Here is a 15,107-nt window from a genome sequence, read left to right as displayed (position 1 = left end):
AGTCTATCGTTCTCCACAAACACAGCACTCAGCCAGGAGCCATCTATACGCACATGCTCAGTCAAATTGTAAGAGACAGTCTCTCTCAGTCTACCCCTGGAAATTGAGTACAATGTTTCCGCTAAAACCTGGATGGCAAACTCTAACATAGTACTTTGTATTAAAATGAAAAAGAAAGAAAGAAAATAAATGAAAAAGAAGACTGTTTAGTAAGTAGCTCTCAGCAGATCACCCAGTTGATTTAAAGATGTCTCCTAAGAATCTCCTAAGAGAACTCTGAACAAGCTAAATGATCACCAATGTCAACTCCTTCCAAAAGACTCAACTCCAGTCAGTAATCATTCTTACATCTCAAAGCAGACAGTATCTTCTATCAACCTGAACATTTCCTTACTGGACTGTGATTTGCTTCAGAGGCTTTAAAAATCATCAGGTTAGTTATAGTACAAAGAATAATCTGAATAGAAAGTAATTTTAAATTATTTTTGAAAGGTAATATTACCCAAATCATCAATCTATATGCATTCAATAATTTCAATTTTCATAAAAATTTCAAAACATAATTAATTCTCAATTTTATATATCTATGATAGAATTACAATTTTTAGATTAGTGGTAATAACATCCTGACTAGCCAAAAATACGTAAGAAAAAATTAACTTACATGGATAGCATAACAGAAGTCTATTATTATAAAACATTCTGAAAATCAAACTATGATTATACAATTGTTTTGTATTCTAAAAAAATTATACTACACTAAAAACTAAAAGATTACTGAACTTTAACATTATGCAATAACTTCTTGATGTTAATAAATCTATAAAAAGTGAAGGTATTAGATTCCTAAAAGCTGAAAATAAATTCTCAGGAAATGTGATCTCTTTGATGATTTAGTGGTTTTTTGTACTTTATTCATCTAAGCACTGCTTCAGTAGAAAATGTGAGAAAGAAGGGCGCTATTGTCTAAAATAAATGATTCCTATTCTTTGTAATAGACTGTCTTTTTAAATATAGTGACTGACAGTAAAATAAAGTTTGAAAATCAACCTAATTAATATCCTGGGTAAGATATATACATTTCCTTCCCTGTGTTTTTCAAAATTTAGTAAATTAGTTCCCTTTAATACAAGTTTTAAATGCACTAGCTATATTTATTACTCTTACTCATCTTCAGCTATCTCCCATACTAGAGTGGTAACCCCAGGAGAACACAAACCAAATCCCATTTATTCACTCATCCTGAGCACAAAGCACATGCCAACACTTAAGAATTAGTCAGTATATTTGGGATGCATATTGCTTGTCTTCAAAGAGTAGAGCAGACTAGATAAACCTTGCTGTATAGAAGTTAGAGGGTGTTCAAAATGATTCTGTGACAAACTATAGAAATGATCCCTGAAAGTATAACCAGAGACATTAAAATTAAGAACATTGTAACAATAGCCACAGGGGAGTGAGGAGGGGATAGTGGGGAGAGGGGTCTATAGGAGCTACTATAAAGGACACAAGGACAAAATCAAGAGGGAGGGTAGAGGTGGGGGAGGGAGGTGGGACTGGCTGGGGTGGGGTGGAGGGAAGGGGAGAAAATGCAGACAATTGTAACTGAATAAAAATAAATACATTAATTTTAAATAAATAAATGAATGAATGAATTAGTTGGGAAAAAAACCAAAATGATTCTGTGGACAGAAAATTAGATAAAAGATAGGAATCTTTCCAAAGAGATTGTCTCCACTAATAAGACTTATTGAATAATAATGATAAAGTCAAAGATTATTTGCTTGTCCTTTGTCAGTGAGAGAATTAACAAAAGACAGTAAGTACAAAATTCTGTGGAAACCATTCTCAACAGCTGTGCTGATTTGATTAGTAACAAATGTCTGAAAGAAGTATTTCTATTCTAGGGCATGATGACAAAAAAAATTCACTTAAATGAAAAAGGTATTGGAGAAGAGCGTGTTTCTAAGAGGTTACTGAGTGGCAGATCTGTTAAAACTCTGTTTTAAGGAGGAAGGACATGAGTAATTGATCACAGAGAAAATGGCTTACTTGATTTTATATCTAAAGAGCACTATTTCTTAAATCACTAGGATGAATCACCAGTTGGCATTCATTGCAGTCATATACCAGTGAGAGCAGATGGAATATAAAATGGTATAAAACATGACTACTGAGAAAACAAGCATTTTAAAAGTTAATGCAGGAAAAAAAAGGAGACTATAAGGGGGCCTACTGAATGTTAATGAAACTAAAGCATAAAGAGAACCTCTATACTTCTAATGATTACCTGAATGGTAAGTAATAATAATAGTAGTAATATATGATACATGTATGAAATATATGAAAAATGATACATGTATTACTATATGCATGTATCATTTAGTAATGTATCATCTACTACATGGTACATGTAGTAATACATGTATCATTTTTCTAATCAGTATTTTAAGCACTTTAGGCATATAATATTACCTGATCCTAAAACAACTTGAGTGATGTGCTTTTATTAGTCTTATTTTATTGATAAGATAAATGAGACTCAGAAGTTAAATAAACCATAGAGTGTGGAAGATCAGCATTTAAATTAGAAAGATTCATCCCAATATGTTGGTTCACAGACTTTATGCTATGCTAATTACATTAAATGATACTTTGAGTATTGAGTTTTCATTTGCAAATTGATAAATGATGTATTTTGGTGGGAATGCCTTGAGTTTTATTAATTCATCAAAAATAACTGTCTACCATGGACTTGGGCCTTACAGGAAAAACAGTAAACAAAAAAGAGATACCAACATCTTCCTTATTCTTTACCTCACATCAAAGTACTTTTTTAGTGTATAGTATTTAATATTACTTATTGAACATTTGCTATGGCTTTGCTACTATTCTAAGCTCATTAAAGCTATTAATTGATTCAATCTATTATTGAGGTAGAGCTATTATTACATACATTTCTGATATAAAAAAACAAATACAGAGAATGAACAATTTGCATACATTCTCACCATTAATAAGTAACAAAGCTGAAAATATTCCCCAGGCACTCTGCCTTTAAATTCTGTTGATGTAACCACTATGTAATAAGCCAGGGATATTTTATGGGAGGGCTATCATAGTGAACTTTTAAACTGCTTATTTTAATCAACCTCGAATCTGCTTCCTTAAGGATGAATTAAATAACGGAGCCTGAAGATGGCAAAATTTTTGAATAAGTCAAATATGATATATTTATAGTGGGAAAATAAATCAGCTCTAAATATCAGCCAGGATTTGTATCACTTTGTTACAGACTAACTTGGCCATGACCCAAAAAAGGAAATTATTAAGTAGTTTAATACAAGTATACTAATTAGAAAAGTATATAATTAACAGTACCAAAGAAATGATATATTTGCTAGAAAAAAACTGAATTTGGCTTATGTAGTAGATGTCCTCCAAATACAGAACAATAGCAATTTAGATTTGTGAGCATTTATCAAGTGTTATCATTTGGAGAACTGTAATTCTCATGTCATCGAGATGAAGTGTCCCTTACTGAGCAGGTTTTATCTGGACATCCAGCCAAGGCTTTGGTGTCCTACTCATTCTGCTGTCTCTCAGCCTGTAGTATCTATTTGAATATCAGAATAAGGACCAGGCCTTCTACTGAGTTTCTCTTAGAACACTTTTTCTGTTATAATATATGCCTCACTTATTAATGTAAAATGACATTTATATCATTTCTGATTTTGATCCAGACTAAGATCATTCACTGAGTTGGCCAAGTTGAGAAAAGGATTGAGCACCTTTATTATAGATACTTCCCAGAGTCATTCTGAATTGTACATTTTTCAATATCAGAGGGATTTCTAACCATAAATGTTTCATGAACAATTTGTATGTTTTCAGTGTTACATAAAAATGAGACTTACGCATCTGAAAGTTGAGCATTATCGGTATTGACTTGTCTCTGATTGTTAATATTGTAGGGGACACAGGAAGTAACACATCTTTATTCCAAGTCTTGCAGTACGATATAGTCCATGGCTGAGTTATAGCTTTGATGAGTATAAGAAATTTTGCCTTTGTAGGTCCCTTCCTCTGTAAAAAATAAAATAAAATTCTATTTTACACCTTGACATAAAGATATTCAATTTGTTCCCTCTGTAGAAGAATAAAATACAACAATTATCTCAAACCTTGAAAGGATCAAGGTAATGGATATGTGGATGCTTGTTAATGGACTCGCTTTGAATCTGCTGTGAGACCATATTGGCAGGAAGGAAAAATACACAAAGGTCATAGTAAGGGCAAACTTGTTTTCCAATACCTAGGAGATATATGCTTACTTCTAAACACTAACAGCCATAGTCATATTTTTCCTACATCTGATTGGAATGGATTTAGTCTTTTCCCATGTGGTGAGTTTATCAGTGGGCTATGGTGAAATGATTGGCCCATTACACTTCAGAGTGAAAGAATGGGAGCCAGGGGTAGAAGCCCTTGAGGTTCACAAGAGTTTATGGCTATTTATTGAAGTAAAAGTTCCTAATGTATTCACTTAAGAAGACAAAAACATAATTCAAGTCCAGCTGAAAGAAGAAATTTCCCCAAAGCATGAAGAAATGGCTGCATAAATTACTTCAGAAAATCATTTTTAATCTTATGTAAATTCAGCATTTTGCATAAATCCAACAACATTTTGCACAATATCATTTAAGACCATTATGCCCCAAAAGGGACTGTGGAAGTCTGTAATATTTCTCTTGATATCATCATCTGAAATTCTTATTTTATTCTTCTGAATTCTTAAAACTATGTGATATATCAACTACCACTTGTACAATTTATTGGTTACACTTTAATCAAGGTTACAATAAAAGATTCAGGTAAAGTTTATAATAAAATTATATACTTGTCTTTCCAGATGTCACACTGAGAATTTGTTCACATAAAATAAATATTTAGAAAGAAAAACTACCCTAGCCTTGTTGCTATTTGTTAGGAGCATCTTCGCGTGCCACATCCCTGAATTGCAGGTTCATCCTCGGCCGGGCCATGCAGAGGCACAACTGATCAATGTTTCTGTCTCACGTTTTCTCTCTCTCTTCTTTCCTCTCCCTCTAAAAATCAAGAAAAATATTCTCCAGTGCAGATAATAAAATCAAAATATATTTTAAAGAAAAAATAGGAAAAATGAGTACAGGTATAACTAATTGAGTATTCTAGGGCTAAAAATGTTACAAAACTAAGTTGTTATTCACCATAAAGGGTTTAGTCCATGACACTATGGGTAACAAGAAAAATAATAACACTTAAAGTGATTTGTTTCATTACTTTCCATTGACTTATGTCTCCATTTTAAGCCAACCAAATATAATGTATGATTTAGCCAATATATAATGTGGTACAAATAATTTAGTTTATGATTAATTGTATACTTAGACTTATTAAGTAATTACATTAAATATTATACATTTAGTGTAAATAAAACACACCTAGTATAGCAATATACTAAAAATATAGTCATTTAATTTTGTGTCAAGATATTCATTAGGTGGTTCGTAAGACTGTATTTAGGGATGAATGTTTAGAAACTTCATTCTTTGTGGTCCACCTTCATTCAAATTATTTTCTGTACATCCATTGACTTTTGCCTGTGTGTATGATTTTTAGATATTACTGTTCTCTAAAATGATCCAATGTGTAAAAAGGATGAATTCAAATGAACCCTCATTGTACTCACTGAGAAAATGTATAAACTCTCTATGTCTTTTGCTCACTTTTCCCATGCTATTTTTTGCTCTTTGAAGATTCTACTTCTGCCACTTAGTGTGTCTCTTTTTCTGTCCCTCCATCTCACTTCTTGCAATACTAACATCAATGCAAAATAGCTATTCCGGTGTGTAGTGTGATCTCTTTATAACTTTATTTTAGAAAGGCAGTTGTGTTATCCCTTTGTTCCCAGTAGAAAAATTGTATATTTTTCTTAGGAATCCAATAATCATATTTGAATTAAAATATATCCTTGGCAAATTAATGAAATGATAATCATACCCTCAGGAAACAAAATTATTCCCTTGTCAGTGAAACTCCTGGTTCTCTCACTCAAAAGTGTCCCAATTATAGCTACTGAGCAAGATGAAAGAAGCACTTAAAGTTATAGAAAATAGGAAATAGAATAAGAACATTCACTTTTAACTTGTTATGGTCCACTATGTGTAAGTTTAAATAGTGCAGCATACTTTTGATCTGCATTGGCAGATGTCTCTACCTATCAGTATTCAACAACGATTGTTTGAGTTTTTAGATAAATGTAGTTATAAGCATTAAACATAAGGCTTTTATATTGAATGTGTGGTGATAAAATTAAAGATATAGGCTTCTCTTCAGAAAAATGTGGTTAAAGACTTTTATGATCGGTGCCACTTGAAGAAACAAAACAAGAGAGGCCATTTTAAAACTTTTTGGAGCCTGTTTTAGCATCAAAATGTTAATAAATTCATTTTTAATTGATGCTATAAGCAAGTGGTTAATTTATCTGATGGTTAAATCTCCAAGGCCTAGAATAAAGACCATATAAAATGCCTCTTCTAAGTGTAGTTTAGAACAATGTTCTCCAATTATAGCACTTACTTTTTCTATAGAAATTGCATAATGATTATTCTCCCTGATCAATGATGTCTAGTCTTCTGCTTTCGTTTTCTGTGTTAATGGTTTAACATGATGCCAAACACATGATAAACACTCAACATTATTCATCTACATCAGGAAATCCTGAATGAAATCGAGTCCTAAGATTGTATAGATGAAGATAGAAAAAGAGCAATTAATTGTTTCTGGAAAAACAATAATTAACCATGCTGTTTTTTCTTACACAAAACAAATTCTAACTATATTCTGGTAATATTTTATTTTTAAAATATTTTATTATTTTATTTTTAGAGAGGGGGCAGGAAGGGAGAAATGTCAATGTGTGGTTACCTCTCGTGCGCCCCCTACTGGGGACCTAGCCTGAAACCCAGGCATGTGCTGTGACTGGGAATGGAACTGGCCACCCTTTGGTTCACAGGCTGGCACTCCATTCACTGAGCCACACCAGACAGGGCTATTCTGGCAATATTTTAAAACTTACACATTTCTAGGCACATTGAGTTTTCCATAACCTCAGAAAGCTTACTCACATTGTCTTTCATTCATTTATTCATTCATTGATTTATTTAGTCTGTCAATCACTCAATTGTTCAGCAAATATTATGGGATTAATATATGCTATACACAGATCAATGTATAATTAATAGAGCTGAGGGACCTACACAATTTCATTATAGTTATATTCTAGTGGATGTAACCTATATTTTAATAGAGAAATAGACCAAAATTAATTACATAGGTATATTATAATAGACAGTTAAGTTGCTAGAAAGAAAATAAAGCAAGTAAAGCAAGACAAATATTTTAAGTGGGTGTGTATTGTTTCATATAAGGATATTGGGAAAGGCTCCCTGATAATATTTGAACAGACAGTATAAGAAAATAAAAATACAGAAAAAATACCTTGAAAATTCTGGGGAAATATTTCCCAGATAGAAACACAAATGAAAAGACATTGAGGCAGAAATTATCTTGTGACAACAAAGCATCAACTGAGGGTGAGAAAAAGGTAAGGAGGTAAGAAATATGTTGTTTATAAAATTGTGGCCCAGATTACATACAACCTGTGAGACCATCACAGAGAATTTGGACTGCAGTCTGAATGAGATTGGGAGAACCTCCACAACTTTAAGTGCAATGATGTGCTATATTTTTAAAGGATTAAATTTGATGTCATAGGCAATGACTGCTGCCAAGTGATGAAAAGTGCTCAGACAAGGGATAAATTTCAGTGGAACAACCAACAGTATTATTGATTTATTGGAATATGAACTATGGTAGAGAAAGACCAAAGATGATTCCATAAATTTTCTCTGAATGAGTAGAAGAATGGATGTGCCTTTTTAGGGAGGGTGGAGTACTGAAGAAGACGTAGGCTTGATGAGGCAATTACAAAGTTTTATTTTATGCACATTAAGTTTGAAGTCTCTCCTAGATATACATGTGCAACTGAGGAGGTGCCTTTCTGGAGGTCAGGGGTCAGACATGGGCTAGAGGTATGGATTCTCAACATAATGAGAAGAGCTGTGTCAATGGACTCATTAGAATTGAATAACGACTGAAGCGTTTTCAAAGGAGAAAGGAAGGAGTAAACCAGAAGATTGAAAAATTCCCATTAAAATAATTTCCTTTAAGTTAAGAGCCAATGAAATTTTTTGTCAGCTGGATGGAACTTGGAGTCAAAACTAGGGATATATTAAAAGCCAGGATATATGTTGATGAAAATGACTCAATAGAAAGAGAACATGCCGGTAGAGGAAGTAGAAAGAGGGGGCGGTTTTGGAAGTGAAGGTAAAGAAGAAAAGAGATAAAAATCACAAGTGGGTCTTTTTGCTTTGAAACGGAATCCAAACAGTGTGCACACTGTGATAGGAAGACAGACAAGAACACAGATCGAGATGGATTTCATAAATTTGATGGTAGATGTGTATAGACATTCTGTTCTTATTGCTTCCATTTTCTCAGTGAAAAAGAGCTAAGCCTTCTGGGAACGAGGCAGGAAGATGAAGTGGTAAAATGATTTAGGAGAGAAGATGTGACATAGGTATCTAAGAGAGTGCCTCTGTGCCATCAACTGTACTCAGCTTAATTCCATCTGAAGTGCCAGCACTTACTCCTTTGTGCCCTGATAGGACTCTAACCCCACTACCAAGACAATTGACCACTTTCCTCTGGGTTAGTACTTGACCCTGAATCTTGTGCTCCTGTTAACACTCTCTAGCACTTAAGTTTTATAGCGGTCTTACTCTGATAGCCTGTAAGTACCTCAAAAGTGTAAGAACTTCGTCTTACAGTGCAGGCTATGCCTAGTGACTTTCATGTAATACTCTCCTACTGTGTTTTATGGAAGGAACAAATGATGTTTTATGCAATTAGGAAGTCTTAGATAAGAGATACAATTTAAAGTCCATATAAGCTTTACATATAGGACAACTCCCTCAGCATGGTAACTAACAAATATTCCAAATTTCACTGCTTATGTTCCCTGAAATCTGTATAAGCACCAATGTCTTCAATGACATTTGGAGTAATTAAAGTGTCTTAATGCTTCTGAAGCCTAAATCTCTTTACTAATAAAACCAGTCAATTAAATGTCTTTGACCTGGTTGATGGACTTTATTTTGGCATATATTTAAATCTATATGTATATATAGTATTCCATTCAGATACGTCTATTTATTTTGTTTCAATTAGATTGTAATTTTTACTTCAAATTTCAATATGTGCCTAAATAGTAATTTTAAGATTAGCAGTAATTTCACAATAAAAGAGTTATTCATGTTCATAACAGCCATTCTTGAGAATGGAATTTAAGATAGGATTACATTAATTTGGCTTGGGATGAATACAATTTTAATAACAGTTCTATATTGTCAGCCAAAATTACATTTCTTTTTACTTCTAGTCGTGACTACTTCCACATATAAAACTCTTTACCATAAAATATTCTTTGCTCTAGATGTATGACCCACATGCCTACTTGAATCAACCTCTGGTTGACTCAAAGACAAATTAAACTCAACAATACCAAAAAGAAGGCATGATCTTTCCACACCACAAAATCATTATTTTCCAGCCTTCCCTATCTTAGTAAATGAACTGATTCAACCAATTATGTAAGCCAGCTCTGCAACACCACATGCTCCTGTAGCCTTCATTACCTAATCCATTATCACACCCTGTCAATTTTTTTTCTCTTGAATGTCATTCAAATGCGTCAACTTCTTTCCACATGCAAAACACTTTCTTACCCCAAGATACTGCCATTACCATTTCTGGAGGTTAGCAATAGCCTTTTAATTTGCCTCTTAGTACTTCAGGTTTTTTTCAAAGCATTTTGTTTATACTGCATTAAAGATTATTTTTACAAAGTTAAAATCTTGTTACTGCATATTCTTAAAAATAATGTTAAAAGCAAAAATTAATGTATTCCCATTGCTCTTAAACTCTTTAGCAGGACATAGAAGCCTTTCCAGCTCTGCTTCAGATACACCCCCCATTCCCCCTGGATACCAGCCAACTGTCTTTACACAGTTCTGCAAATGAGATGTGCTTCTGTTCAAAGACACAGTTGTTGTCTCCATTGCCTGGGACACTTTTCATTCTGCCTCACACATCCTTCCACTTGTGAAGTTATATTTTCTTTCCAATTTCAATTATAAGTAAAATCTTCAGAGATGTTTTCTCTGATCTAATTAAATGATTAACCCCTCCTCTTACAGTATTTCAAAGTTAAAACACGACTGTTTTCAGCACAACTATGGTATTTTACAGGTATTTGTTTATTTCTCTGATTGTTTGCTAGCTTACTAAATATCCCATCAGGTTGAGATTCCACAAGTTAAGAAACTTGCATGCTTATTTCAACTTTAAACTGAGCACATAGAATGATCTCATTGAATACTTGAGAGAATAAATGGATTACAGTATACAGAGCCAGTGATGTAGAGCAATAATGCTCCATAGAGTACACAACACAGTATATTCCCAAAGGCATCGCCACTGGAAGCATTCTGCTTTTAAATTACCTAAAGCACATTTGTATCTTTTTCTTTCTTTTCTTTTTTTGGATGCGAGATGCCAGAGGCAATACTGGAACCAATTGTTCAGAATTATACAAGCTAAAAGAAAATGAGGATTCTGGAAACTTTTGTTTATTTTGTTTGAACAGATGGCAGCTGCTGATATAAAATAAAAAATACATGCTACATAAAAAATGAACTGAATTAATGTCAAATAACAAAACTCAAAAACAAAATGTCTTTAGATGGATGATATATTTACATATACAGGAAAGTTTATTTTCCTAAAGATTGGTTATAAATCATTACTCAAATATTTTTATTTCCAAAAGGTCTTAATTGGAAGCAAGTTCCTTTTACAGTTGACAGCAAAATGAGAAGTTTCTTATACATAACTGTTTTTTATTTTGTTTTGCAAAAAATAAAAGATATGATGTAATACTTAATAAACCCAATTTAATAGATATTAAAAGATATTAACTAAAATTTTTAAATTATCACCTCTAATGAATATACATTTTAAATATCAAATTAATGAAAAAGTTTCATAAGGGAAATATTTTCCAGAATCAAGTTTAAAACAAAATACACACTGTTTAAAGTGTACTTTATTCTTAATTATGTGGATAACTCCTCAATTTACATTGTATAGTTTTTACAGCTTCAGTAAAATAGCCCTTGCCAAGGAAGAGGAAGATTGTATGTCCCTGGAGACTGTGTCAGTCACTAGCCGATTGGCCTTGGGCAAGGCACTTGGCATCCTGGATCTTGCTTTCCTCTTGTTTCCAATGAATATACTACCCTTGATTATTTCTACAGGAACATTCAAAGCAGTAATTCTGTTGTTTGATTTTCTAATTCAAATAGGATATTCTAATAATGTAGGCATGGATTTTTATCACCGGAGTTTCTTTAATGGGAAAATTATAATAGCTTAAAGAAAACCAGAAAAGTATATGTAAAAAGAGTAAATAGACCTGGGGATTAATTCCCAATTTGAACTATTTTGTTGCTGAGAGATTGTTTCCATGGTACACCACATTGACTCAAAATTCCTCAGAAAGAGATGTCTGCATTGCCATTATTTGCTCTGACAATATCAATTGTTAACAGTCTACCTTTCCTTTTCAAAACAGAGATTGAAGTGAGGACAAAGAATGGCATGCTCCGATCTCATTACTGTGCCAAAATTTAGTTCAAACTCATTATCATTTAAGAAGGATAATCTTGTGCTCTCTCAAGATGAGATACTCAGGGATACAGCACCATTATCTGTCCTTAGAGACTATTGAAAAAATCATCGACAGGGAAGTGAAGGCCAACAAAATCACCATCTCATCTCTTTAAAACTAGAACATGCTTCAACTTTCTATATATCAGATTTAGTTAGAAATGAATTCCTACATTGCAACTCAGAAATCATTAAATTATGTATTTATGTGTATGTGTGTGTATACACATGTATGCATACATTTATGTGTTTATGTGTTCACATACACACCTTACAAAGTCATTGTATGTATCATTTACTAAATTATTCTCTGACATACTTTTTCTAGTTAATAATTAATCACGAATATCCATTCGAACAGTTAATGAAGATTTAGCTTACTTTTAGATGGCTAATTCTTATTTATAAAGTTATTTCTTTTAAAAAATCATACTTAGAGCAATGGAAATCAGGTAACATATGATTCAACACATTTTGCATGCTACATGCAATCAGAGTGTTGAGTTTTGCTGAACCACTGTTTTGTGTAAATTAACCATTTTAATGAAATTTGTGGCTTATTCATTGCTCTTTACTTTTTTGTGAATTTGTACTTTTCTCATGTATTGTGCCTTTTTATTCCTGAGGTACATACCACAATACATAATGAGAGAAAAGGAAGCCATTTGCTTCAGTATATTTATATTTTATATAATAACATATTCAAATTGTACATTTTATTGTTAATTAAATTTAATGTGACCTGAGACCTATTAATTTAGATTCAAAAGTATTTTAATGATAAAATTGGTATACAATTTTAATACATTTAATTCTATATAAAATAAAATATTTCTTTTAATGTTCTACTCCAGATTCATTGGATTTAGTCCTCTACTCACACACATACATCATAAGAGTTGGCAAATATTGAGTTATATTTTAAAAATTAAATTAATGCACACCTCAACAATATGCATTTCTTTCCATTTGTATTTTGATTGCAATAATGTCTTTTAGAAATTATTGTGAATGTTCAAATTTTTGCTATCTGCTAATTTCTGCTGTTATCCCCGGTTCACAAATTTCAACACTTGCAGTTATTACTTATCTTCAGAATATATATGTAATATGTTGTAGCTGCTTGCTTATATAAAAGGGTACATTTTCTTTCTGTCTTCTCATCCTCTTAGTGGTCTGGCTGTTAAAACAGCACATTCTACTTTAATTCTTACTCAACAATGAAACTATGTTTTTTCTCCATTACCACTGTGAGGCAGTTTTCTGGGTTAAGGGAGGATTTTGAATTGAGTTATATTTCCTGGTGCCTTACCGTCCTCCAAAGAATCCAGTACTGCCATAACTTGGTTTCAGACTTCGAACCTGCAGGAGTTGTAGATACTAAATTTTTACTGTTTAAAGCTATCCATTTATCAGTACTTTGTTATGGCCACTCTACCAAAGTAATTCATATGTTAAGACTGGGCTTGATGTTTAATGAGTGGGAAGCATTTTAAAATCTTAATCCTTGTCTGTTATACTTTTATTAATAAATGGCCTGTTTATTTGAAGTGGGGATGAAACATTGACAATTCAGGATTCTGGTATTTCTGGTGTTTATGAGCATATCACTCCCCAAATGATCATACCTTTTACCATCATTTGATATAATTTGATAGCATAACATGTTTCACAAACTCTGTAAGAGACTAATGTCTCAGAAACAAATTTTTGACCTCAGTAGAGAAATTCTCTACCTAAAATCTTTGTAATTCCATATGCCTGTCTCAACTTTAAGATTTTCTATCCATTTTGAATTTATTATTGTGTGTAGTGTAATAAGGTGGTATAATTTCATTTTTCTGCACTCATCTGTCTAATTTTCCCAACACCACTTATTGAATAAACTATCTTTAGTGCATTGTATGTTCTTGCTTCCTCTGTAGAATATTAATTGATTATAAATATGTGTGTTTGTTTCTGGGTTTTCTATTCTGTTCCATTAACTTAAATATTAGACCTCAAATGATAACAATCCAAGAAGGAAACATAGGCAGTAAAGTCTCAGACATTGCACGCAGCAATACTGTATCTGATATATCTCCCCAGGCAAGGGAAACAAAAGAACAAAATAAGCAAATAGGACTAAATCAAACTAAAAAGGTTTTACACAGCAAAGGAGGCCTGAACAAAGTAAGAAGAGTTGTTGATACATCTGATAAAGAGTTAATATCCAAAATTTATAGAGACCTTATAAAACTCAACACCAAAAACTCCCCAAACAATCCAATTAAAAAATGGGGAAGGACCAGAATAGACACGTCTCCAAAGGGGACATACAGATGGACAATAGACATATGAAAAGATGTTCAGAGAAATGCAAATTGAAACCACAAAGAGATATCACCTCTCACCTGAGAGAATGGCTATCATCAATAAATCAACAAATAAGTGCTAATGAAGGTGTGGAGAAAGGGGAACCCTCTTACACTGTTGGTGGGAATGCGGACTGGTGTGGCCACTGTGGAAAGCAATATGGAGATGCCTCAAAAAATTAAAAATGGATCTTCCTTTTGACCCAGTTATTCCACTTCTGAAGATTCATCTGATGGAACACAAAACACTAATTCAAAAGAACATAAACACCCATAGGTTCATTGCAGCATTATTTACAATCACCAAGATATGGAAACAGCCCAGTTGTCCATCAGTAGATGAGTGCATAAAACAACTATGGAACATTTACACAGTAGAATACTACTTGGGTATAAAAAAGAAGAAAATTGTACCTTTTGCGAAGGCTTGGATGGACCTAGAGAACATTATGTTAAGTGAAATAAGCCAGTCAAAGAAAGACAAATACCATATGATTTCACTTATATATGACATCTAATGAACAAACTGAACTACTAAGCAAAATAGAGACAGTCTCATAGAGAACAGATGATAGCTGTGCGGGGAGATTAGGTGATGGAGAGATGAAGCAAAAAAGGGAAAAGGAATTCATGGAATGGACAACACGGTAGAGATTGCAGGCCAGAGGGTGGTATAAAGGCTTAAATGATAATGGAAAAAATGCAATAAAATTCAAAAAAGAAACAAAGAAATGGTGATGCAGACACTGGCCCGCAGTGTCTGAAGTTTTGTGGCTGAGACAAGACAAATTCACATGGACTACTGAGTCCTGTGGAGGAAAAGGGATAGCACCAGCCACTCTCTCAAGAGAAGAATGCCCT

The 15,107-nt window shown here is 33.0% G+C and overlaps 1 pseudogene; it reads right to left on the bottom strand.

Moving 5' to 3' along the window:
- Positions 1-1,325: 1,325 nt before the first annotated feature.
- Positions 1,326-1,414, bottom strand: LOC112321214 (small nucleolar RNA U3; annotated as a pseudogene).
- Positions 1,415-15,107: the final 13,693 nt, after the last annotated feature.

Source organism: Desmodus rotundus, chromosome 1 (assembly GCF_022682495.2).
Source record: "Desmodus rotundus isolate HL8 chromosome 1, HLdesRot8A.1, whole genome shotgun sequence".
Classification (NCBI taxonomy): domain Eukaryota; kingdom Metazoa; phylum Chordata; class Mammalia; order Chiroptera; family Phyllostomidae; genus Desmodus; species Desmodus rotundus.
The sequence above is the reverse complement of the archived record's forward strand: the minus strand, read 5'-3'. Positions and strand labels throughout refer to the sequence as shown.